General features: G+C 38.9%; 1 pseudogene; it reads left to right on the top strand.

Annotated features, from left to right (window-relative positions):
* Positions 1-27,560, top strand: part of LOC133631212 (ephrin type-B receptor 1-like) — a 475,430-nt pseudogene that overhangs the window by 440,191 nt on the left and 7,679 nt on the right.

Genomic DNA, 27,560 nt, shown 5'->3' with positions numbered 1-27,560 from the left:
AAGAGTCATTCAAATAACTATAACATATGCTATACGTTTACCAAACAATCTGTCACTCCTAATCGCTAAATCCCATGAAATCTTATACGTGTAGTCTCTTACATGAATGAGCTAAGTAATATTATTTGATATTTTACGGTAATGTGTTAATAATTCCACACATAAGTCGCTCCTGAGTACAAGTCGCACCACCGGCCAAACTATGAAAAAAACTGCAACTTATAGTCCGAAAAATACGGTAAGTGGAAATGAGCTTTATTTTTAAATGAAAGGAACTGCTGCTGTTAATGTGTCCACTGGATGTACCAATAGCAATTCTGTTAGGCAAGCTAATGGTTTATACGCAAGCCGAGAAAGCAAGAGGTACACAGTAAAGTGGGGCTGCGGCTCCTCCTCCTCGACCCAACGTAAATTCTGCCATTTGACGTATTTTTCTTTGAACACCTCGTGCTTTGACAAAATGTTTCTGTGCAAAAAGCGAAAAGTGGAAGCAGAGTGTTCCAAGAAAAATAATCATCCTCCTATTTTTTCGCTAAAGTGTATGGGAAACTACATATCTTTGTGAGCAAGTTTTCTCTGTAATGAGCATCAATAAAACTATGCTATGATATATATATATATATATATATATATATATATATATATATATATATATATATATATATATATATATATATATATATATATATATATATATATATATATATATATACACACAGTGTTGGGTTAGTTACTGGAAACCAGTAACTAGTTACAGTTACTAGTTACTTTATTTCAAAAGTAACTCAGTTACTTACACCAAAAAGTAATGCGTTACTGTGAAAAGTAACTATTAGGTACCGTATTTCCTTGAATAGCTGCAGGGGCGCTAATTAAAGGCCTACTGAAACCCACTACTACCGACCACACAGTCTGATAGTTTATATATCAATGATGAAATCTTAACATTGCAACACATGCCAATACGGCCGGGTAAACTTATAAAGTGCAATTTTAAAATTCCCGCCACACTTCCGGTTGAAAAAGCCTTCGGAGGATGAGTATGCGCGTGACGTCAATCATTGAACCGGAAGTATTGGTACCCCATTGAATACAATACAAAAAAGCTCTGTTTTCATTTCATAATTCCACAGTATTCTGGACATCTGTGTTGGTGAAAATTTTGCAATTTGTTTAATGAACAATGGAGGCTGCAAAGAAGAACGTGTAGGTGGGATCGTTGTATAGTGGCGGCTGTAGCAACACAACAAGGATTACTCACTTGGATAGCAGACGCGCTAGCCGATGCTAGCCGATGCTAACCGGCCACCGCACGGATGATCGGGGGAAGTCCTTCGTCGTGCCGTCAATCGCTGGAACGCAGGTGAGCACGGGTGTTGATGAGCTGGGCAGATGAGGGCTGGCTGGCGTAGGTGGAGCGCTAATGTTTTTATCATAGCTCTGTGAGGTCCGGTTGCTAAGTTGCTAAGTTAGCCTTAGCGTCGTTAGCAACAGTATTGTTAAGCTTTGCCAGGCTGAGATCTATTAACCGTGTAGTTACATGTACATGGTTTAATACTATTGTTGATCTTCTGTCTATCCTTCCAGTCAGGGATTTATTTATTTTGTTTCTATCTGCAGTTGAGACAGATGCTATCACGTTAGCTCGTAGCTATCACGTTAGCTCGTAGCTAATGCTAATGAGCTTCGTCGATGTATTGTCGTGGAGATACAAGTCACTGTTAATGTTCATTTCGGGTTCTCGACTCTCATTTTCAAGAGGATATAGTATCCGAGGTGGTTTAAAATACAAATCCGTGATCCACAATAGAAAAAGGAGAGAGTGTGGAATCCAATGAGCCAGCTTGTACCTGAGTTACGGTCAGAGCGAAAAAAAAAAAGTATTTCACTGCATTCTAGTCCGTCACTCTAACGTTCCTCATCCACGAATCCTTCATCCTCGCTCAAATTATTGGGGTAATGGTCCGAATAGCTCTAGCTGCGTTGAAAACAATAGGAAAATATGAGGGAGTGAACAACTGACAACGTCATCACGCTACTTCCGGTAGGGGCAAGGTTTTTTTTATCAGAGACCAAAAGTTGCGAACTTTATCGACGTTGTTCTGTACTAAATCCTTTCAGCAAAAATATGGCAATATCGCAAAATGATCAAGTATGACACATAGAATGGATCTGCTATCCCCGTTTAAATAAAAAAAATTCATTTCAGTAGGCCTTTAATTTAAAACCTCCTGTCACTCCGGCGTTTACCGGAAGCCTGCGGAATGGCCGTGCATGCGGTAATTATTTTAAAACCTCTTCTCACTCCGGCGTTTACCAAAAGGAATGCGGTAAATTTAGGCGTGCGCTTTGAGTGTGATGTAAGCCTACCATCATGAAAAGCATATTTAATAAAAAAAAACGTTATTATGGTCTTACCTGTACTTATAAATGGAGTCCATTTGCAGCTCCTTCTGACCAAAAGCATCGACAACTTGTTTATAGAAGTCTTCCTTATTTTCTTTCTTCAGTTTTAAAAGTCTCTCTGTCTCGATGGAGATATTCCTTTAATTATTACCTCCTGCTTCGATTGAAAGTCCAGTTTAGAAAACTGTTTTATTTTAGATACCGGTATGTAATCCTCCATGTTAAAAGTTCAGGCGAGAGAGAAAAAAAGACCATCTGTTGCTGCGTGTTGTCACTTCTTCTGCAGTACCCGAAGTCGCAAGAAGGATCACTAGCGCCCTCTACCACCAGGAGGCGGGAGTCATTTAATGACTCATACCGTATTTGACACACGCAGCTACGGTATATTAATAAAACATAGCTGCTTACTGTTCTTTTTAGCATACCGTACCGGTATTCAATAGCTTGGACCTTAAATCCTACTGAATAACTCTATCTTTTTTCCTTTGTGCGATTGCAAACTACTGAAATCAGCTTCCTCCATTTTGAAAATGAGGACAGGTAAATCGTCACTCGTGACGTAACGAATTTGACCCGACGGAAGTTCTAGACATATGCTAAATATTTTGCGAAACGAGTTTGACCCGGCGAAAATTATAGACATGTGATAATAAAATTAATATTTTGCGAAACGAATTTGATCCGGCGTTAATAATGAACCGGCGATAAGGCCAAGCATGCGTTAATTATTTTGAGAAACGAGTTTGACCCGGCAGTAATTCTAGATGTGCGAATACTATATTCCCTGCGCCAATTCAAGGAAATACGGTACTTCTTTTTTTCTTCTTTTTTTTTAAGGCTCCCAATAATGCCCTTTTAGCCTTCATGCATACTTGCCAATCCTCCCGTTTTTAGCGGGAGAATCCCGATATTCAGCGCCTCTCCCGACAACCTCCCGACAGAGATTTTCTCCCAACAAAACAAATTAAGCCGGAGCTGGAGGCAACGCCCCCCAAAAAAAAAGGCTGCCGCAGCTGCGATTGGACCTGACCAGCCTCCGGGTACAAGTACTGGAGTACCAATTGCTTGCCAGGGAAGATATTCCCCAGGAAGCAAGGATTGACCGGTTTTGGGCCATGCTAGGGAGAGATGGAAGATTCCACACTCTCCTGCATTTGATGAAAGCACTTTTGTGCGTGCCACACAGCAATGCATCATCAGAGAGGGTGTTCAGCATGGTTAGAAAAATAGTGACAGAGAATAGAAAGAGGATGGACAATTCAACCCTTAACAAAGCATTGTACTTTCAAGTACAACAATGAGTAGATGAGTGTTGTGTGTGTGTGTATGTGTAAATAAATGAACACTAAAATTCAAGTATTTATTTTATTTATATATATATAATAAAATATATATATATATATATATATATATATATATATATATATATATATATATATATATATATATATATATATATATATATATATATATATATATATATATATATATATATATATATATATGAAATACTTGAGTTGGTGAATTCTAGCTGTAAATATACTCTCCTCTTAACCACGCCCCCCGCCCCAACCACGCCCCCACCCCCGACCAAGGCCCCCCACCTCCCGGTATTGGAGGTGTCAAGGTTGGCAAGTATGCCTTCATGTCAGTACTGTTATTGCAGTGGAGAATAATACAATCTGTTGATCAACTTGACATGCATTTGCATCACTGAACTCTGCTAAGCAACGTGGTCTACATAAAACACACAAAGACAAAGATATGTTTCAAAGGGCCAATTTGTTTCTGGCCAGAACAAATTGACAAAACTATTTTAAATAGCTGCAACATAACATACATAAGTAACAAACAGCATAATAACAACATAGCTGTAAACCAAGGAAGACACACACTACATACACAAAGCGTAACCAGGCATTTTTTCCTCAAGGAATTCTGACACAAAATCATGTCTGAAGCCCAGAACACTCTACACATTTCCCCAGTTTTAGTTTAGAGATAAGGAAAGATTGGCCTGGCCCACTAGGATCCCTCTTTATGTTTGTGAACTTTATAGTCTATACATTTAGAGTGATGTGATAATCAAACACTCTAGAAGTCTAGAATGAAAGAGTATACAAGAGAATTGACAGCAATGTTCCCTCTAAGGCAGTGGTTCTCAACCTTTTTTCAGTGATGTACCCCCTGTGAACATTGTTTTAATTCAAGTACCCCCTAATCAGAGCAAAGCATTTTTGGCTGAAAAAAAGAGATAGAGAAGTAAAAGACAGCACTATGTCATCAGTTTCTGATTTATTAAATTGTATAACAGTGCAAAATAGTGCTCATTTGTAGTGGTCTTTCTTGAACTATTTGGAAAAAAAGATATACAAATAACTAAAAACTTGTTGAAAAATAAACAAGTGATTCAATTATAAATTAAGATTTCTACACATAGAAGTAATCATCAACTTAAAGTGCCCTCTTTGGGGATTGTAATAGAGATCCATCTGGATTCATAAACTTAATTCTAAACATTTCTTCACAAAAAAATAAATCTATAACATCAATATTTATGGAACATGTCCACAAAAAATCTAGCTGTCAACACTGAATATTGCATTGTTGCATTGTTGCATTGTACTGAATGGAATAGCCTACTTGATTTGATGTTCAGTTTATGAACTTACATTCATATTTTGTTGAAGTACTATTCAATAAATATATTTATAAAGGATTTTTGAATTGTTGCTATTTTTAGAATATTTTTAAAAAATCTCACGTACCCCTTGGCATATCTTCAAGTACCCCCAGGGGTACACGTACCCCCATTTGAGAACCACTGCTCTAAGGTGCGCGCCTGTGCAATTGCGCACTGCTCAAGTGTCCTCTGCGCACGGCAAATCTATGCCACGCACAAAATCAAATACATTTTCGACACGACACGGACACGACAGAGAAAACATGTTTCATCATCATTGTTCAAATATTGTAACGTCTGTCGAGACGCTTTGAGGACATGAATTCCATCGATCACTTTACTGAGCAAAACTTTTTATTGTCGGCCATAAACACATCACCAAAACACTAGTAAAAAAAATGATATCTTGCAAAACTGGTCATTGTCTGCAGTACAAACCAGAGCAAAAGCAACTTTGTTATATCAACAGCAGCCGCTCGCTCTTTCTCACTTGCGCCAACACATGCACATATGGCACTTAGCCAGTGATGCGTTTACAGCCACACAAAAAGTCGGACAACTCCAACACCACACATAAAGTGTCATTCCAGGTTGTTACACTATGATTTTCCAATCAAATGTGTGCTTATTCTAGTGTCACTTATTAGGAATCTTAATTTATAAATATTAAGAGAATAAGCGGTAGAAAATGGATGGATGGATGGAATCATGAAATGCTGTTAGTATATTGAATAAATACTAATACAAATACATTTTTTACAAACAGGAAGTTGCAGGAATGTACACATGATCCCCTGCTTACATCTCATTGTGCAACATGTGAATGTTTTAATGGGAACTAAATGCAATGTCTGAAAGGGGTACAAATTATTTCCAAAGCAGGACCTCCACCCAGACAAACAATACAAGTACACAGTTCATGAAAAACAATATTTTTTGTTATTGTCATTGTAAGTGGGCCTAAACACTTATATTATAAATGGAAATGACTGCTGTCATTTGATTATAATAATAAGAGATTGTTGTCTGTCTATCTGTGTTGGCCCTGCGATGAGGTGGGGACTTGTCCAGGGTGTACACCGCCTTCCGCCCGAATGCAGCTGAGATAGGCTCCAGCGACCCCGAAAGGGACAAGCGGTAGAAAATGGATGGATGGATGGAGATTGAACTTGTTATTTAGTCAGGTTTGGGACAGGTGTGCTGCTGGTGTAGCCACAGTGTGCACGTCTTATGTCGCTCACATGGGCTCCACTGAATGCTCAGGGAGTTTTTGCGTTTGCTCACACACATGAAAAATTAGAGGGAACATTGATTGACAGAGTGTGTACCTTCAGTGCTGAATGATGAGCAGAAGCAGAATTTAATCCTGAAGTGGTGGTGGTGGAGGTGTAGTGGCATTGGAGTCTCTGTCTCTCTTTACTAGCTTCGTCGAAGCATGTTGCTTATGTAGCTTGTTTCAGCAGATTTCAATTACTGTTTTGGGCAGTAGATGGGATCTTTGTCCAAAGCACAATTTACATTTAACTAAAATGTTATTTACTTTGTGCTCAACAAAAGAAAAGTAGTGAAAATATCTCCATGTTAACAAACTCGACTTCTGGCTCCGCCATGATCAGACACGCCCGTAGGGATGTTAGAATTTTAAGGTCTGTTGGTAGTGCATTCCACTTTGTGGTGGCAAAATAGTAGAATACATTTTTTCCCATTAGAGTCTTGAATTCGGGGGGGACGAGGTCTGAGGAACTCCCTCTCGTGTAGTACCTGTGAGCATCACTTACTCTGGTAAAATAGTTGGACAGGTACTTGAGGACATTTTTTCTGAGTACTTTGAATACCCGGCACATTGCAATTCGGTGTACGCTTTCCTCAACTCTAACCCATCCCAATTTGGTAAAGTGGGCTTGAGTTAGGTGAGTCCTGTATGGGAGGTTGAGCAGGAGTCTCACCAGCTTGTTTTGGGAAGTTTGCAGTTTTGTTTTTAGTGGCTTGGGGATACTGGTGAACCATGAGGTGCAGGCGTAGTCAAAATGACACTGTATGAGGGAAAACTAAAAGATGCCAGGTTTCAAGATATAAACAATTGGTGAGCCCACAGAGAATGTTGCACGAGACACCAAACATTGATATAGTTCTGTGAAAATGATTGTCTTCTGTGGAAATTCAGAGAAAGTGAACAGTGTGTGTTTTACTGCAATACTGTCAGTCTCTTAAATTCAGAATCAGAAATACTTTTATCAATCCCTGAGGGGAAATTCAGACTTCTTTTTTTTTCATACCTTCGGTTCGTTGAAATTACTCAAGCATCGCACAGCTTCTATTTTTCTATCAATATACGATGATGCTTACAAGGCAGAGAGTAACTCAACCCTCTTGAATAGTTTCTACCTCAGTTTGTATGCTTTGTTGACTCAGCACAGGAGTAATATGTGGAAATGACAAATACCTAGAACAGCTTTTCTTTATTATTTATTCTGTATTTTGTTCAATCCCAGATAGGCTGTGACTCACAGTTGAATGGCTTTGTAGATACACTAAGACAAAGTCTAAGTTCATTATGTTGTTCATGGTGCTTTTACAGCTGCACCATTTCCTCATCATTTTCAACTAACTTGAAGTGTTTTGTCAAGAGGATTATTTGTAATGTTTACATTTTCGGAATGTGCTTGTTCTATTTTGGGCAAAAGTGAAACAAAGAAAACAATCTTTTTTTCTTGTCATATTTTTAAGTTATTATACCATGATTTTACAAGTTTGGACTGCGTGGGAATATATTTTTTCTCCATGCGTCCCCTGAGTTAAAATGAGTTGGACAGCCCTTGCTTACAGTATCATGGAGGGGTTAAAGGTCAGGTACGTCCCCATCAAATCACTGCCATCGGTGCATGTCCTGCATCATCACATCAACTACATATCTTAGCTGATATCTGCAAGCGGTGTCTCCAATGTATATAATATGTGCTACCCTTTTGTTTACTGCATCTCTCCCACTGTTATTGGCTTTCTTCTGGAGATGAAGCAAATATGTTGACCTGTGCTTTCCCCTGCTGTGAAAATGCATTGCGTCTGAGGGGTGAATCACATCGATCTGTCTGTTCACACACACACACACACACACGCACACACACACACACTGGCTTTATTAAGTCGCCAGCCCAACCCTACAGAGTCTTTGCTGCTTCTGTATTGACCCGCAGCCTTTTCCCATGGCTTTGGATAGAACGATACCAAGAGATCAGAGCCTCTTTCTTTTTATTTTTTTTATTTTATTTGGCCTCCTAAAGCTAATCGATAGGTGGTGCCATGTTGGTCATGCACTATTGCCTTTTACGAAATTGGATGAGTTTCCCTCATCCTCAGCTTCCTGAATAATATATATGAAGCAATAGAGCCTACGTATCAAACTCCTGGCCCGTGGGCCAGATCCGGCCTGGGGAGGTGATCATCATGCATTTAAAAGGGTCGTATTGTGCAAAACCAACTTTTCTTACCTGTTGGCCCCTCTTTGTTGGGTATTTTGGGATCAACGCGACACCCCAAATTTGTATCCAAACCATGGAAGCATGGTGGGGCTATGAATAAAAAACGTTGCCTCTTTCCAAACGAGCCGTTTGACATTTGGGACTTTAGTGACATCTTTACCTTAGTTACGTCAGAGGTTTACCCAAAGTACTTTGCGTAACTTGTTTTTTTTAATTTAGTTATAGTCTCAAGTAGGGTTGTACGGTATACCGGTACTAGTACAGTACCGCGATACTAATGAATCATATTTGGTACTATACCGCCTCTAAAAAGTACTGGTTCCCATAACACGAGGACTTAAATTATGACCATTGTATGATCCTGTAACTACTTGGTATCGGATCGATACCTAAATGTGTGGTATCATCCAAAACTAATGTAAAGTATCAAACAACAGAAGAATAAGTGATTATTACATTTTAACAGAAGTGTAGATAGAACTTGTTGAAACAGAAAATAAGCAGATATTAACAGTAAATGAACAAGTAGATTAATAATCATTTTTTACTGTTTGTCCCTCATAATGTTGACAAAATAATAGAATGATAAATGACACAATATGTTACTAACTACTAAAAGACAAGATGTCTAGTATGTTCACTATTATATTTAAGGACAAAATTGTTCTTGGATTACAATAATAAACATATGTTTAATGTACCCTACGATTTTTTGTTAAAATAAAGACAATAATGCCATTTTTTGTGGTTCCCTTTATTTAGAAAAGTATCTAAATACATTTTGGTACCGGTACCAAAATATTGGTATCGGGACAACCCTAGTCTAAAGTATGATCCTGTAACTACTTGGTATCGGATCGATACCTAAATGTGTGGTATCATCCAAAACTAATGGAAAGTATCAAACAACAGAAGAATAAGTGATTATTACATTTTAAGAGAAGTGTAGATAGAACATGTTGAAACAGAAAATAAGCAGATATTAACAGTAAATGAACAAGTAGATTATTAATCATTTTTTACTGTTTGTCCCTCATAATGTTGACAAAATAATAGAATGATAAATGACACAATATGTTACTAACTACTAAAAGACAAGTTGTCTAGTATGTTCACTATTATATTTAAGGACAAAATTGTTCTTGGATTGCAATAATAAACATATGTTTAATGTACCCTAAGATTTGTTGTTAAAATAAAGACAATAATGCCATTTTTTGTGGTCCCCTTTATTTAGAAAAGTATCTAAATACATTTTGGTACCGATACCAAAATATTGGTATCGGGACAACCCTAGTCTAAAGTATGATCCTGTAACTACTTGGTATCGGATCGATACCTAAATGTGTGGTATCATCCAAAACTAATGTAAAGTATCAAACAACAGAAGAATAAGTGATTATTACATTTTAACAGAAGTGTAGATAGAACATGTTGAAACAGAAAATAAGCAGATATTAACAGTAAATGAACAAGTAGATTAATAATCATTTTTTACTGTTTGTCCCTCATAATGTTGACAAAATAATAGAATGATAAATGACACAATATGTTACTAACTACTAAAAGACAAGTTGTCTAGTATGTTCACTATTATATTTAAGGACAAAATTGTTCTTGGATTGCAATAATAAACATATGTTTAATGTACCCTAAGATTTTTTGTTAAAATAAAGACAATAATGCCATTTTTTGTGGTTCCCTTTATTTAGAAAAGTATCTAAATACATCGGGACAACCCTAGTCTAAAGTATGATCCTGTAACTACTTGGTATCGGATCGATACCTAAATGTGTGGTATCATCCAAAACTAATGGAAAGTATCAAACAACAGAAGAATAAGTGATTATTGCATTTTAAGAGAAGTGTAGATAGAACATGTTGAAACAGAAAATAAGCAGATATTAACATTAAATTAACAAGTAGATTAATAATCATTTTTTACTGTTTGTCCCTCATAATGTTGACAAAATAATAGAATGATAAATGACACAATATGTTACTAACTACTAAAAGACAAGTTGTCTAGTATGTTCACTATTATATTTAAGGACAAAATTGTTCTTGGATTGCAATAATAAACATATGTTTAATGTACCCTAAGATTTGTTGTTAAAATAAAGACAATAATGCCATTTTTTGTGGTCCCCTTTATTTAGAAAAGTATCTAAATACATTTTGGTACCGATACCAAAATATTGGTATCGGGACAACCCTAGTCAAAAGTTTCAATCATTACGTTTCTTCTTGTTCTCTCTCTTCTTGTAGTGGAGCAGACTGGTTTGTATCCACCAATGTTGCCATTTCTAATTAAAAAAAATTGCGTATAGTTCAAAGTTCGAACTAATATCTGTCAGGAGACTCGATATGTAAGCGCTAAAAACTACAACATAGCTAATGTTGGGGAACGGCGTGGCTCTGGCCTTGCTTGGCCTGTCAATCTGTGTGTGTGAATGTGGAAAAAGCGCTTTGAGTACCTTGAAGGTAAAAAAGTGCTATACAAGTATAACCCATTTACCATTAACATTGAAGACACTGTCAAAGAGGGCTTGGCCTGTAAGAGGGCTTCAGCTTGTTAAATAAGACCGCCCACAAAAGTGCTTTCTGAAGAAATAGTCAGAAAGCGACTCAAAGATGGTCTGTAAAACAAGATCCATGCACAATTTGGACCAAAGCATCGCCATTACATATTATGTAGACCACAATGAGGAGTTTTAAATGTAGATCAAATCATAAATAATCAAGTAACACTACCTCATATACATGTACTGTTAAACACTGTGGTATTACAGTCGCTAGGACACATTTCCCAATACTTAGGTCACATTTTCAAAACTCTTCACACAGTGAGCACAACAGAAGTATAAATGGGATAGACTGAGGATCAATTATCATTGCTGAGGCACAAAATGCATTCAATGACTACATCTTTCAAATGACATTAATTATGTTCTCACTTCGACACAACAACCGCCAAAACTCTGTGTACTTACAGGCCAATTTGTACATGCTTACATACTGTTTTCAAAACTGTTAAACTTAAGTTCAAAACAATAACATAATAAAAACTTGAATGAGACAGCAATTTGCTACAATTCTACAGTAATATTTTATTGAAATATATTTCAAATCGTAAAATTAGATGCAATAAAAACAATTGGACAATTCCACCATCCACATGATCAAATGTCCCTCCTGGACGCAATGAATGCTGGATGCTTGGACATATCAGCAGACGATTGCCAGGGATGGATCAGAAGATTCTTTCCTAGGTGTATTGCCCTAGATGACATAAGATGTGATGTGGATGACAACCTGTGACTGAGTAGATTAGCATTACTATTGTATCTGTATCAGTGGAAGGTGTGTACACAAATTATTGTATTTTGGAATTACTCAGTGCAAAAAAAATTAATAAAATACATCAAATATATTGAAGCATTCTGCATCATGTCTGATTCATTCCAGTAACATATATTTTGATGTGAATTATAAACAGAGATGTCCTTGTTTTACACAAGAAAATATTGTCAAATGCTACCTGTTGTTAGTGTTTTTTTAGGTCATTGTTTTGTGGGTGAAAAAGCGTGTTTGTTGTCTGTCAACCTTTGTTAGTGTTCTGGAAGAGCGAGTTGATTTGAGACATGTATGGAGTGATTTGCTAGTTTTAGCGCATTTTGAAAGTGAAATGAACTGATGTGACGAGCTGAAAGTTCCTTTGGAGAACTGTGTGAAGAGTTTTGAAAAAGTGACCTGAAGTTTTGGGAAATGTGTCCTAGCGGCTGTAAAAAACTAAGTAGAAATATATATATATTATATATATATATATGTATGTGTATATTCTTTAAACAATTAACATTTATTGGCACATTTGAACACACAAAAGTACAAAACATTTGTATCATTGAGTACCGATATCGATTCCCAGGTACCGGGATTTGGTACCATATCCATTCAAATGTGAAAGGTACACCACTCCTGCTATTATAGTAATACTCAGAGTAATATGTCATTACAAATGCATTCCTATACAAATCAGTTAGTATTATTCTACATTACAGATCATTGGAGTCATCGTGCAGCATTAGAGATCAATACATCATGGAGCAATACCTGCATGTAAATACACATCCCACAACAAAACAAACAAGTATTTCTCTAATCGGTACTAATGACATTGTTTACTAAGCAGTCAGTTGACTGTATACTGAATGTAGTAACAAGACGTGTACTAGTGTTAATATTTCCCCAAACTCAAATAAAAGATCCAGTCCAGCAGTCAAGATGGTTTATATGCCGCCTCGGTGTATAAAGGAATGATGGCGTGATGTGATAGCAATGACCCCAAAAGGACATACTCCTCCTCAACCACCTTATCATTGTACAGCTCAGCATGCTGTAAATTGAGCAGAAGGCTGAAATAAATTAAAGGTTCGTGAGAGGAAAAAGTGGAAACCTGTGCTCTTCCTTCCATTCTGCCCTCCACCTTCACTCTTATTTTCCTCTGAAATTTTGGGGAGGGTGGAAATAACGCAGCATAGCGAAGGTCAAGCCCTCCATTAAGCCTGGAGCAGAGCAGCCACTCGCTACGGTCACACATGCTGCTGTCTGTGTGTGTGTGTGTGTGTGTGTGTGTGTGTGTGTGTGTGTGTGTGTGTGTGTGTGTGTGTGTGTGTGTGTGTGTGTGTGTGTGTGTGTGTGTGTGTTCTTGTATTTCTTCCCTTCCTGAGACACCAAGAAGGAAAAGTATATTCCATATGAGGAGGTGTGAACAAGTGATGACATAAATCATGGTCCCAATAACATTGCATCTAATAGAGAATGTCTCATTTGCACCCCTGGTGGTGAAATCTATCAAAATGTGGGTAGTCCCAAAAATGAGGGATTTTTCAAATTGACTGTGTGTCGCTTTTAAAAGTGCTCCCCCTCTGGTCAACATATGTAATAACAAGTGTGTGTAAGAAATTGAAATGCGCCCCCTTTGGCCAAAATTAATTAAAACAAATTGGGACGGCGTGGCGAAGTTGGTAGAGTGGCCGTGCCAGCAATCGGAGTGTTGCTGGTTACTGGGGTTCAATCCCCACCTTCTACCATCCTAGTCACGTCCGTTGTGTCCTTGGGCAAGACACTTCACCCTTGCTCCTGATGGCTGCTGGTTAGCGCCTTGCATGGCAGCTCCCGCCATCAGTGTGTGAATGTGTGTGTGAATGGGTGAATGTGGAAATAGTGTCAAAGCGCTTTGAGTACCTAGAAGGTAGAAAAGCGCTATACAAGTATAACCCATTTATCATTTATCATTTATTTAATAAATATGTATATAGAGACATACTGTAATAACTTGAAGTAAATAAGGAAGATTAAAAACCAATTACAAACAAACAATTAAAAAAACTAACTAAAAGCAGTCTTTTTCTCACAATGTGTCGACTTTAAAAAGAAAAAAAAATTAGGAACATTTTCTCATATTCTTTCTGTTTCTGTAATATTGCAATATTTTCTCGTAAAATTATTACTTTTTTTATGTAAAATTATTATTTGTCATATAAAATTCAGACTTTTATCACAATATTACCAATTTTTTGTTGTTGTAAAATAGTGACATTTTTGGAGTAAAATTATGACTTCTGTCATAATTTTGCCAAGTAAAATTTTGAGTATTATAATATTGCCAACATTTTTAATTTTTCTGATAAAATTGTGACTTTTGTCAAGTAAAATTACGACTATTTTCATAAAATTGCCAACATTTTAAGCTTTTCTTGTAAAATTGCGACTGTTACTGAGTAAAATTCCAACTTTTGTCATAAGATTGCACAACTGTTCAGTTTTACTTGTAAAATGTTGACTTGTGTTGAGTAAAATGACGACTTTTATTATAATACTGCCAAAATTCTAAGTTTTTCCTGTGAAACTGTGACATTTTTCTTGTGAAATTCCAACTCATTTTTCACAACAAGCTTTTTTATATTTGCATAGTATGTATATATTATTCATGTTGTAAATACTAATCTTTATATGTCTAGAAAGGCTGGTCCTAAAGAGGTAGGCTTTTTTCTCAGGTCTCAAGAAGGTAACAAATACAAGAATGAGTGTGTGTGTGTGTGTGTGTGTGTGTGTGTGTGTGTGTGTGTGTGTGTGTGTGTGTGTGTGTGTGTGTGTGTGTGTGTGTGTGTGTGTGTGTGTGTGTGTGTGTGTGTGTGTTTGTGTGTGTTAAAAGTGCATCCATTTTGGATGACAGCAGCAATATATGACATTTAATTGCACAACAAAAATATTTTTTTCTGAACCGTTGGACCAACTCGTCAACTTTGAAATCCTACTTTGGCTTTTCATACAATTATGGGCTCCTCAGAATAAAACCCAGAAAGGCGTGTTTATCGTTCTTGTCTCCTGTCCCTGTTGACTGTCCAAGTGGCCCGCGGCACTTTAGTAGACGCACAGATGTGTCACGGACAACTTTTTTTTCAAATAGAAGCTGTGAAAAAGCGGGGCTGCACGTATCTTCCATCACACTCCTTTCTTCTTCCCATCGATGTTTGTTTCCGCACTTGTCAGTCTCCGGTGAAGAGTATAACTTACCTTCCTCCCAAAGGAAGTGAAACGACTTGAGGACGCCTTCAGAAAGGATTTCATTTCGCTTGTTTTCTTACTGCAACATTAAAAATGGCGCCCTTGCAGGACCTCAGGAGTAGAACAATTGCTGCTTTATTATTGGGTTCTATTTCCTGTTTGACCTATTTGGATCTTGTTAGAATCCATCATTATTTTCTTTGCCTGCCAAAAGAAACTAGTACGATCACTTCTTCTGGCGCGTGTGTGTGCGTGTGTGTGTGCGTGTGTGTGTGTGTGTGTGTGTGTGTGTGTGTGTGTGTGTGTGTGTGTGTGTGTGTGTGTGTGTGTGTGTGTGTGTGTGTGTGTGTGTGTGAGAGAGTGATAGGAAAATGGCTCTGACTTGCTTGGAGACAAGTCGGCGCCTTGTTGAGGTGTCTTTCCTTTGGAATCAAGTAAGTTCAGTGACAGGCTGCTCCCCTTTAGAAGAAAAAACTCCTTTGTTATCCATGCCATCAAACTTTAGAACTCCTCAATAGATCGGAGCGGGAGGGTGAAGGCTAGAGATGGATGGGTATTCCAAGGCTACGTTCACACTGCACGGTCGGATGTCCAATTCTGATTTTATTTGTCAAATACGATTTTTACGGTGGCCGTTCACATTACCAAAAAAATGCCATTTCTAATGGGAATGCAATCTGACCCGCATGCTCGACATGACGGCATGACGTCGCACACACTGCAGTGTTTACTGAAGTAAACGTGGCTTCAGCGCTAGTCGGTCTCAGTACTGTACATTGGTGGGAATTTCCAGGATTTTGTGCAATCAAAGTCAACATTTTCTGAACCAAATGATTGCGTATTGAAGATTAAAGGCCTACTGAAACCCACTACTACCGACCACGCAGTCTGATAGTTTATATATCAATGATGAAATCTTAACATTGCAACACATGCCAATATGGCCGGGTTAACTTATAAAGTGCAATTTTAAATTTCCCGCTAAACTTCCGGTTGAAAACGTCTATGTATGATGACGTATGCGCGTGACGTCAATCGTTGAAACGGAAGTATTCGGACACATTGTATCCAATACAAAAAGCTCTGTTTTCATCTCAAAATTCCACAGTATTCTGGACATCTGTGTTGGTGAATCTTTTGCAATTTGTTTAATGAACAATGAAGACTGCAAAGAAGAAAGCTGTAGGTGGGATCGGTGTATTAGCAGCTGGCTGCAGCAACACAACCAGGAGGACTTTGACTTGGATAGCAGACACGCTATCCGACGCTAGCCGCCGACCGCATTGATGATCGGGTGAAGTCCTTCGTCGCTCCGTCGATCGCTGGAACGCAGGTGAGCACAGGTGTTGATGAGGGCTGGCTGCCGTAGGTGGATAGCTAATGTTTTTAGCATAGCTCTGTGAGGTCCCGTTGCTAAGTTAGCTTCAATGGCGTCGTTAGCAACAGCATTGTTAAGCTTCGCCAGGCTGGAAAGCATTAGCCGTGGAGTTACAGGTCCATGGTTTAATAGTATTGTAGATTTTCTGTCTATCCTTCCAGTCAGGGGTTTATTTCTTTTGTTTCTATCTGCAGTTAAGCCCGATGCTATCACGTTAGCTCCGTAGCTAAAGTGCTTCGCCGATGTATTGTCGTGGAGATAAAAGTCACTGTGAATGTCCATTTCACGTTCTCGACTCTCATTTTCAAGAGGATATAGTATCCGAGGTGGTTTAAAATACAAATCCGTGATCCACAATATAAAAAGGAGAGAGTGTGGAATCCAATGAGCCAGCTTGTACCTAAGTTACGGTCAGAGCGAAAAAAGATACGTCCATCACTGCCTCTCTAGTCATTCACTGTAACGTTCCTCATCTACGAATCTTCCATCCTCGCTCAAATTAATGGGGTAATCGTCGCTTTGTCGCTCCGAATCTCTTGCTCCATTGTAAACAATGGGGAATTGTGAGGAATACTAGCTCCTGTGACGTCACGCTACTTCCGGTACAGGCAAGGCTTTTTTTATCAGCGACCAAAAGTTGCGAACTTTATCGTCGATGTTCTCTACTAAATCCTCCCAGCAAAAATATGGCAATATCGCGAAATGATCAATTATGACACATAGAATGGATCTGCTATCCCCGTTTAAATAAAAAAAAATAATTTCAGTAGGCCTTTAAGAAGGAAGAGGACAAGCGTTTTTGCTTGGATGTCTGCTTATAGAGCGTGTCTGTGGTCGAGCAGTCGGAGACAGGAGTGGTAAAACATGTGAGTTCTTAAAACATTTTATTTTCACCTGTTTTATGCTCCGTTGTCGACTATTCATTTTATAACCGTGTATTGTGGCAAATAATGACGCTTTTTGATGACACTCTGGTCGAATGATCGTGGCCTAAGCGTGGGAGCAGTCACTTTGGCCCCGTTTACACTGCACACCAAATCTGATTAGTTTGCCCTCAAGTGACACAGATCAGGTTTAAATGACCATTGTGTGTGTGTGTGTGTGTGTGTGTGTGGGGACAAGGATAAGGTTAGGTGGGATTTACCCTGGATAATCTTAGCCGGCTTAGTGTAGAAGGGGCCTGTTAAAAATCACATTTTACTTGCAGAGTAAACAGTCAGCTGGGAAAAATCAGATCTCAAAAAAATCTGATTTGGGCCACTTTGGCCTGCCGTGTGAACGTAGTCATTGAAGACACATCGCATATATATTATTTTTATATTCATTGACGAAAGAGGCCTGGGTCGGATATGAAAAATTTGGAATTGCACTGTTCACACTGACATGAAAACATCCGATACAGGTCGCATATGGGCAAAGAAAATGGGAATTGACCTGCAGGGTGAACAAGGCCAATGGCCAGACTGTCGTGGTTTGTAAAATAATGTACCTGCATGTTTTATTCACTGTGTAGTATTATGCTATTGGTACCTCCATTTCCCTCAGGGCAATGAAGTTATACTGTGTCTAATCTAAGAAGCACCACTAAATATTTTGACGCTGATTAATTTACTGTCTGTTACTTACAGTGGGGCTGTCAGTAGTACCGATACTAAGTCGATACCAACACGCAAAAAATACTTCGATACAATCTTTTTTCAGTACCGTTAGTATCGAGACTTTACACCCACTTTTCCTTGGTGAGCCACATCAAATCTCAGCATGTAAATGCAGAGTCAGCGCCAAAGAAGCCTGTCACGAATGCATATTTGGCGTGTCCGTTTCCCCCTTGCTGATAATGGCAGGGTGGTGACATGCATCCTAACTTGCATCGTGCGCCTCACAACACAACTAAAACACGCCTGCTTCGCTAGTGAAAGACGTAGCAGAAGAGATGCACTTGATCACAATAGAAGTGAAATGAGATAAGGAAGTGACAAAGTGGAGTGTGCCTCACGTCACTACTCAAATGCAAGCGGTCATAAAAGTGAGAGTGGAGCTCCGCCACCACAAGCCCAAGGAGTTTGCATTCAGACAGCCCGCAGAAAACCTCCACCAAGTTGCTACCCAACCTTTGTCACTTTCTATAAGTGTGCTAAGTTAATTGAAGTGATTAAAAACACAACTTAGTGAGACTCTTCTGTTGTTTGACAACACTTTGCCTTCCTGGTCTAATACGTAAACACGTGGTGTTCAAAATGTGTGAGCAAAAAGGTCATGAAAAAAGCTGAAATGTTGATACTAGTAACAAAAACTAAAATTTTTGTCTGTGAATTAGTGTTGTAACAATACCGATATTTTGGTACCGGTACTAAATTTATTTCGGTACTTTTCTAAATAAAGGGCACCACAAAAACATTTCATTATTGGCTTTATTTTAACAAAAAATCTTAGTGTACATTAAACATATATTTCTTATTGCAATTTAGTCCTTAAATAAAATAGTGAACATACTAGACAACTTGTCTTTTAGTAGTACATAAGTAAGCAAACAAGGGCTCCTAATTAGTCGGCTGACATATGCAGTAACATATTGTCATTTATCATTCTATTATTTTGTCAACATTATTAAGGACAAGTGGTAGAAAATTAGTTAATAATCTACTTGTTCATTTACTGTTAAAATCTGCTTACTTTTTCTTTTAACATCTTCTATCTACACTTCTGTTAAAATGTAATAATCACTTATTATTCTGTTGTTTGATACTTTACATTAGTTTTGGATGATACCACAAATTTGGGTATCAATCCGATACCAAGTAGTTACAGGATCATACATTGGTCATATTCAAAGTCCTCATGTGTGACATATTTCCTGAGTTTATAAACACAATATACATTCTAAAAAAACGAAAGAAGATTTTGTGATGCCAAAAAATATAGACGTAATCTTAGTACTGTCGACTCGATACGTGCTTGTACTTGATATCATTACAGTGGATGTTTGGTGTCGATCCACCAATGGTGTTTGTTTACATTTTGACGCCCGTGAGTTACGGTGTGTAGTGAAGCATGTTTAGCTATTCCTCATCCTGCAGGGATGATACTTGTAAGAAACTTACTTTATTTGTCGCCAGGATTAGTGATTTAGAAGTAGCTAAAACACTGCCGACAGCGGATGGATGTTAGCCGCTAACTAGCTAGTCATGTCTTAAAACATCTCTTCCTGAAGGCGTTTCAGTGTTATAACTTCACATTTATCATTAGTTTTTAAGCCAAAATGCGTCCGTTCTCCCTTTTCTGTCTACACACTGTGTCTGCTTGTAAGTACTCTGTGTGTGTGGGCCGCCGAACACGCTCGTCTGCTCGTAAACCAGCAATGTCATGACGTGACTTCGACGCGGGCGCGGGGGGGTGGGACCGGTACGTTTCAGAGAATGATTCATTAGTATCGCGGTACTATACTAATACCGGTATACCGTACAACCCTACTGTGAATATATATTGCCTTTTTATTTGCCTATTTTCACTCAAATGACATGATGGCGTCACTCCACCACCATCCATCCAACCATCCATCCATTTTCTACCGCTTGTTCCGTTCGGGGTCGTGGGGATGCTGGAGCCTATCTCAGCTGCATTCGGGCGGAAGGCAAGGTACACCCTGGACAAGTCGCCATCTCATCACAGGGCAGGGGTGCCCACACTTTTTCTGCAGGCGAGCTACTTTTCAATTGATCAAGTCGTGGGGATCTACCTCATTCATATGTATAATTTATATTTACTTATTTATGAAATATATGTTTTTGTTAACAAGTTAAAGGTGTTTAAAGATAATGCAAGCATGTTTAACCCATATAGTTAATATTGTTAAGAAGTTAAAGGTGTTTAATGATAATACAAGCATGTTTAACACATATAGATTCCTTTCTTTCATGAAGACAATAATATAAGTTGGTGTATGACCTGATTCTGATGACTTGCATTGATTGGAATCAGACAGTAGTGATGATAACGTCCGCATTTTCAAATGGAGGAGAAAAAAAGTCCTCCTTTCTGTCCAATACCACATGAAAGTGGTAGGTTTTTGCCATCTTATTTGTCCAGCTTCCGTACTCCTTTTTATACACTTTACAAGAAATACATTGACGGCAAACTCCGTAGCTTACTAGCTTGTGCACGCCAGGTTTCTGAGACTCTTGTTTTGTTAGCGCAGGCAGGATGAAGCAGAGCTTTTATTGTGCAACTGTGCAGTCGGTCTTTGGAGTTTTGACGGCACGTACGGCGCCAGAGTCTGTTGAAATAAAAAGTGTTTCTCGCCTTCCTGTCTGTAATTTTTTCTTAATAATGATCTGGCAGCAGCCAGCGTCATCTCAGAAGACCCTCGGGTGCCGTGAATGTCAATCAAGTGACGAAAGTCGCGTCATAGTGAAGATTTATGATCGCTCATTTATAGGACTATTTTTTTAATGCCTGGCTGGCGATCAACTGACACACCCTCCGCGATCGACCGGTAGCTCGCGATCGACGTAATGGGCACCCCTGTCACAGGGCCAACACAGATAGACAGACAACATTCACACTCACATTCACACACAAGGCCAATTTAGTGTTGCCAATCAACCTATCCCCAGCTGCATGTCTTGGAGGTGGGAGGAAGCCGGAGTACCCGGAGGGAACCCACGCAGTCACGGGGAGAACATGCAAACTCCACACAGAAAGATCCCGAGCGCAGGATCGAACCCAGGACCTTCGTATTGCGAGGCAGACGCACTAACCCCACCATATTGAGAGAATATTAAAGGCCTACTGAAATGAGATTTTCTTATTTAAACGGGGATAGCAGGTCCATTGTATGTGTCATACTTGATCATTTCGCGATATTGCCATATTTTTGCTGAAAGGATTTAGTAGAGAACATCGACGATAAAGTTTGCAACTTTTGGTCGCTGATAAAAAAGCCTTGCCTGTACCGGAATTAGTGTGACGTCGCAGGTTGTGGAGCTCCTCACATCTGCACATTGTTTACAATCATGGCCACCAGCAGCGAGAGCGATGCGGACCGAGTAAGCGACGATTACCCCATTAATTTGAGCGAGGATGAAAGATTTGTGGATGAGGAAAGTGAGAGTGAAGGATTAGAGGGCAGTGGAAGCGATTCAGATAGGGAAGATGCTGTGAGAGGCGGGTGGGACCTGATATTCAGCTGAGAATGACTAAAACAGTAAATAAACACAAGACATATATATATACTCTATTAGCCACAACACAACCAGGCTTATATTTAATATGCCACAAATTAATCCGCATAACAAACACCTCCCCCCTCCCGTCCATATAACCCGCCAATACAAATCAAACACCCGCACAACACACTCAATCCCACAGCCCAAAGTACCGTTCACTTCCGCAAAGTTCATACAGCACATATATTTCCCCAAAGTCACGTACCTGACATGCACATAGCGGCACGCACGTACGGGCAAGCAATCAAATGTTTGGAAGCCGCAGCTGCGTACTCACGGTAGCGCGTATCCAACTCAAAGTCCTCCTGGTAAGAGTCTCTGTTGTCCCAGTTCTCTACGTGTTTGTGTTGCTGCAGCCGGCCGCTAATACACCGCTTCCCACCTACAGCTTTCTTCTTTGCTGTCTTCATTGTTCATTAAACAAATTGCAAAAGATTCACCAACACAGATGTCCAGAATACTGTGGAATTTTGCGATGAAAACAGACGACTTAATAGCTGGCCACAATGGTGTCCCAAAATATCCGCTACAATCCGTGACGTCACGCGCAAACGTCATCATACCGAGACGTTTTCAGCAGGATATTTTGCGGGAAATTTAAAATTGCACTTTACTAATCTAACCCGGCCGTATTGGCATGTGTTGCAATGTTAAGATTTCATCATTGATATATAAACTATCAGACTGCGTGGTCGGTAGTAGTGGCTTTCAGTAGGCCTTTAAGAACAATGTTTGTTTCATGTACTTATTAAATGTAAAATAGCTGACTTTTGTTGTTACTTGTGACAATATTTACAAGCACAGTATTATTGGTTTTAATATAATGAGCGGTTATAGAACACTGTTGTTCTTTTTCGAATGTAAAATTATCTCTTGGAAGCTAATACTGCAATTTAAATTCTGTGCAAAAAGATGTCGAAGTGATCTTATATACTCGAGTCGACACTTTGAAAGCATTTCTATTAAGTACTGAATTTGAAAGTAGAAGGGTTCAGTTTTTTATTTTAAGTAAAAAAGTATCGGCATGGACCACTGAAATTCTGGTATGGTGACAACCATACTCTCGCATGGTTCAGTGCATGAAGACATTCCATTTTGTGTCTTCAACCGTAAATGTGTTCATTTATTTTCAGCATTGTAGCTTTGATAATGTAGTATTTTGCATTAAAAGCAATGTATTTGTTGCCATTTGTTTGATTGTCACTGCATGAGCAATCAGTGTAATGTTACTCATGTTCTATTGGAAAATGGCAATCAAACACAGGAAGTAACTAACTAGCAGTCAGAAACGTACTATACCATAACAAAATAGGCATTTAACTAAAAAATATGACCATTTTTGGCACCAACTTTGTATCCAAATCTTTCATTGCACCCCCTTCCCAAGTGTGAGCGTGAGTGTGTGTGCGCGCCTGTGAGGTGGACACATGGTACCCCACCATGTATGTCTGTGTGCCAAGTGGCCATGCTGTCCATTTTGCACAGTTGGCATTTTGGTAAAGCACGCACACACTCCAAGTTCATTATAATACCGTTCCAGGTTTATAGACAATAGTTTCTCACTAAAACAAAGAGGGTGGGGGATTCCTTTGAAATAGCGGCAAGAAAGGAAGTGATTTGGTGGGGGGGGGAAAATTTGGCAATCACCAATTTGATTTGCTGTCGCCAAGAAAAGTGCGACTATTGGAGCATGTGGGTGAAAACACAACAATGGTCCAATGAACTGTGTCCAAATGTGACCACTAGCACTGCCTTTATGTGTCCCCACATTGCCAGGTGGGTGTAGTCATGTGTTTATAACCAGTTTGTCATTTTCGGCAGGTCTTGTCTCAAATATCTTTGGTACACAGCAACCTTTTTAGGGTGTGGTCCTTCTAATCTCCATTGCATCTGATTGTCTGTTCCACAAAACATTACATTACAGGTAGTCCACGAATGTGTGTGTGTGTGTGTGTGTGTGTGTGTGTGTGTGTGTGTGTGTGTGTGTGTGTGTGTGTGTGTGTGTGTGTGTGTGTGTGTGTGTGCGTGTGCGTGTGTGTGTGTGTGTGTGTGTAATCCCCATTTGACCAGCAGCGTGAAAGGGCCGTTCCAATCTGTCGCACCCACAAGGGATGCTCCCCCATTGGATGTTTGCCATCTGTTTGGTCACCTGTCCCATGGGCAGATGGGGGCGTGGTTCTTAGAGCTGCAGAGGGACCGACTGTAGGAGCGGGCTTAATCCGTTCGTGTGCACTCAGTCAGGAGCCAAAGCAGACGACCTGGTGACTGGGTCTCCGTTCTCAGGCGGATGTTGTGTCTGCTTCAACATATATGCATGCTGCTCCCAGGCCGGGGGACAGATGGTGCCACATAATGCGTTAAAGGTCTAAATGATTAAGCCATTAAAGCTAGGTACATTCAATTTATAAACACTTCCTATCGCAAACTTCTGTCTTCCTCAGGCCAATAAGAGCTCACTAATGTGATTATGTGTGATAGGGTTGTGGTGTAACTATGTTTCGCTCAATGCCGACCACAATGATGCAATTAAACCAGGGGTGTCCAAAGTGCGGCCCGGGGGCCATTTGCGGCCCGCAGCTAATTGTTTACCGGCCCGCCACACATTCTGCAAAAATTTCAAAATTGATAATATTGCAAAAATTTAAAAAAACATTTAAAAAAAAGTAGAATGAGGTGAAATCTAACAATAAAAAGTTGCAATGTTGACACAAAGTTGCCATGCAGGCTGTTTTTTTCCTTTTGTCTTTGTTTATTTTTCTTTTTTTTGCCATTGCTAAAAAAATACAAATCTATGTTACAATGAATTATTACTTAAAAAATATCACTTTAAAATGTTTTATGTGGAAAAAATATTGCATATATTGTGTGGTTGCCATAAAAAAAAACATCAAAGTTTTATTTGACAAAAGAGCATAATACAAACAAAATAATAGTTCAAACATAAAATCGACAGATATATCTGAAGTTGATCTCGTAATTTAAGTGTTAAAAGTTAAAAAAAAACTAATAAAAATGTATCACTTTATGAGTGGGGGACCTTTTGGATCCCAAATATATTTAGTAGGATTTTATTTAACTTTTCACTGTGATTACTCAAAAATATTAAATAATTAAAATCAATGGTGTCCTGCATTATTGATCTTTTAGGGCTGTAATTACTAAATACTGCATATTTCAGTTTTACTATAAAAAACAAAGTTGTCTTTGACAGAAAAGGCTTTTTTTTTTTTTTACTTTATATCAACCTCAAGTTGATATAGAGATTTACTGTAAGCGTTAAATAAAAAAAAATAATAATAATATGACTTATTTTTAACAGTTTAATGACTGAGACCCTTTATGGTCCCCGGGAGCCCTAAAAGTTAAAAAAAAAAAAAAAATCCATATATTTTGTTAAGGTTTGAAAATGAAAAATATCTAAATGGCCCCCGCATGCTTACATTTTTCCGTGTGCGGCCCTCAGTGGAAAAAGTTTGGACACCCATGAATTAAACAATCAGACTTAGTGTTGTCCATAACGTCCATACTTCTTCCTCGTGCTACTTCTTTTTCACTGGTTCTGTGTTGGGTTTTATAAGAAATTGCATAAGAAACAACATTTATAATGTTATACTGACACGTCCTTAGAACAGGACGTCTTCATCAAGCTTATCTGCAGGTGGAGTGTGGTGCACTCTACTTATTTCCAGTCAGGGTTATGAGAAAGGGACAGTAGTCAGTAATTACTGATGGGCCATAGCAGATTTACTACCAGCAAGCCCCAAACTACACAGGTGCACACAAACAGTGGCCCCCATTACCAGGACCTCGTTTGAAACCTTTTGCACGTTACATGTCGTAAGGACTTTTAATTATGCAATACTTGCATTGTGTTGTTTGTTTGTTTGTTAGTAAAAGGATAAAATTGGTGAAAAGGCGGGGCCGTCCATTTCCTTTGGAAAGTATGAATGTATAATGTATTTTCTATTTTTGCCTTTTGAGTTTCTATCAAACAGTTCCCTCCACCCTTGTCAAACTATAAAGTGCACCGGTATATAAGCCAAATCCACACAATTTTGAGGAATAAATGTGTATTCATATATTAGCCGCACTATAATCCACATATATATACATTGTGATATTAGTTATTTGCACATAAAGACTTTGTGAATGTTTATGTACATACCTTAATTGTTTCCAAACGCTGCCTGTAACACGGCAGCAAAATGGATGAGCAAACAAAACAGAAGTCATGGTCATGGACCCACTAGCTGCGGAAGCTAGCTCTTTAATCAGCTAAACTGACTCAATAACTCCCTGGGACGTTTTGGTGCATGTACTGAGGAATTTGTGAGACTGAAACAATACAAAAAGAATGCCATTATAAGTTAATAATACTAACACAGACACTCGTAAACGTGTTCGCAGATTAGCTAATGCTCATGATGCTAGTGTCTTTACATTACGATAGCACGTACAAATATGCAAGAGAGCATTCGTACAAACAACACACATGGGACGGTTTAGTAAGTATGAATAGTTAAGTTATTTTTTTATACTTACAAACGTTGCTCGGAGTGATGAAGAATACATACAAGTAGAAACGCTATGGATGGCTACACTTGTACTTCCGGTTCAAAGCGTAAGGAAATACTTTAGACGTTTACCCCGTAGCATCTGCAGTGAGCGAACTTGTCCAAAAGATGGCACCATAGCACAAACACACCTTTTTAGTGTCTTCGCTTGTGTTTTTTTTTTTACTATTTGCCTTGTGGCCATCAGTGAAGAAAAATCCATAATTTACATAATTTAGCCGCACTATTTTATAGACCGCAGGGTTCAAAACACAGGAAAAAGTAGTGGTTTATAGTCTGTAATTTAGGGTGCAAACTATTTTTTTTACCAGTTTAACGTTTAGATTAGTTTGAGACATCTTAGGGGAGGATTGTTGTGTTAATGAGACAGTAGACACGCACAAATAATCAGTACAATTGGTCAAATAGCAGAATAAACATGAGGTCCATTTTGAACGATCACTTACTTTACCTAATCAACTATAGTTCCTGACCCAATTGCCTTCAAATGGTCTTAGAGGCTGTCATTGACTTGCTGTCATATTGAAGTGCACCCAAATGTAACGCAATAAACAATATTTCTGTAATTAAAGTGTCTTATAAAGCATCTTGGAAGAAACAAGAGCTGTTCAGATGTGTCTTTACAAATGGCATAAAAGTGTGTATTACTGCGGTATATCAAAGAAAACTCTCTAACGTGTGTCCATTCCTGCTTTCAGGACCATGCAGAGATCAACTCCACCATCCTGCGCAGCCAGACCAACACTGCACGCGTGGAGGGCCTGCGTTCGGGCACGGTGTACGTGGTGCAGGTGCGAGCGCGCACTGTGGCTGGTTTTGGCAAATACAGCAGCAAGATGTGCTTCCAAACCCTCACAGATGGTAAGGATGTCCGAGCCAGGAGAAAACAGCCCTCACACACACAGCAACACTTGTGTTTATTACCACGGTACTATTAGCCAGTGACATTGCCACAGCAACATGAATGTATGCGTGCAGAATGCATATTTGGAAATAAGAATGCCTTTTGTTTGTGCAGCTAATTAATTGGGCTTGACCCAGAATCCTCAGACAATTGGTGTCTCGGCCGGCCATTCTGTGGCTGGAGTGCAGTGATTAGTAGCTGGAGATTTATTTTTTTCTGAAGAGAGGCAAATTACTGGAGAGGGTGGAATATAATTTCATGAACTACAGCAAGGGTGCCCATTACATTGATGGCAGAGGGTGTGCCAGTCAATTGCCAACCAGGCATTAAAAAATAGACCT

Source organism: Entelurus aequoreus, linkage group LG16 (genome assembly GCF_033978785.1).
Source record: "Entelurus aequoreus isolate RoL-2023_Sb linkage group LG16, RoL_Eaeq_v1.1, whole genome shotgun sequence".
Lineage (NCBI taxonomy): Eukaryota > Metazoa > Chordata > Actinopteri > Syngnathiformes > Syngnathidae > Entelurus > Entelurus aequoreus.
This window is presented reverse-complemented; position numbering and strand designations above follow the sequence as displayed.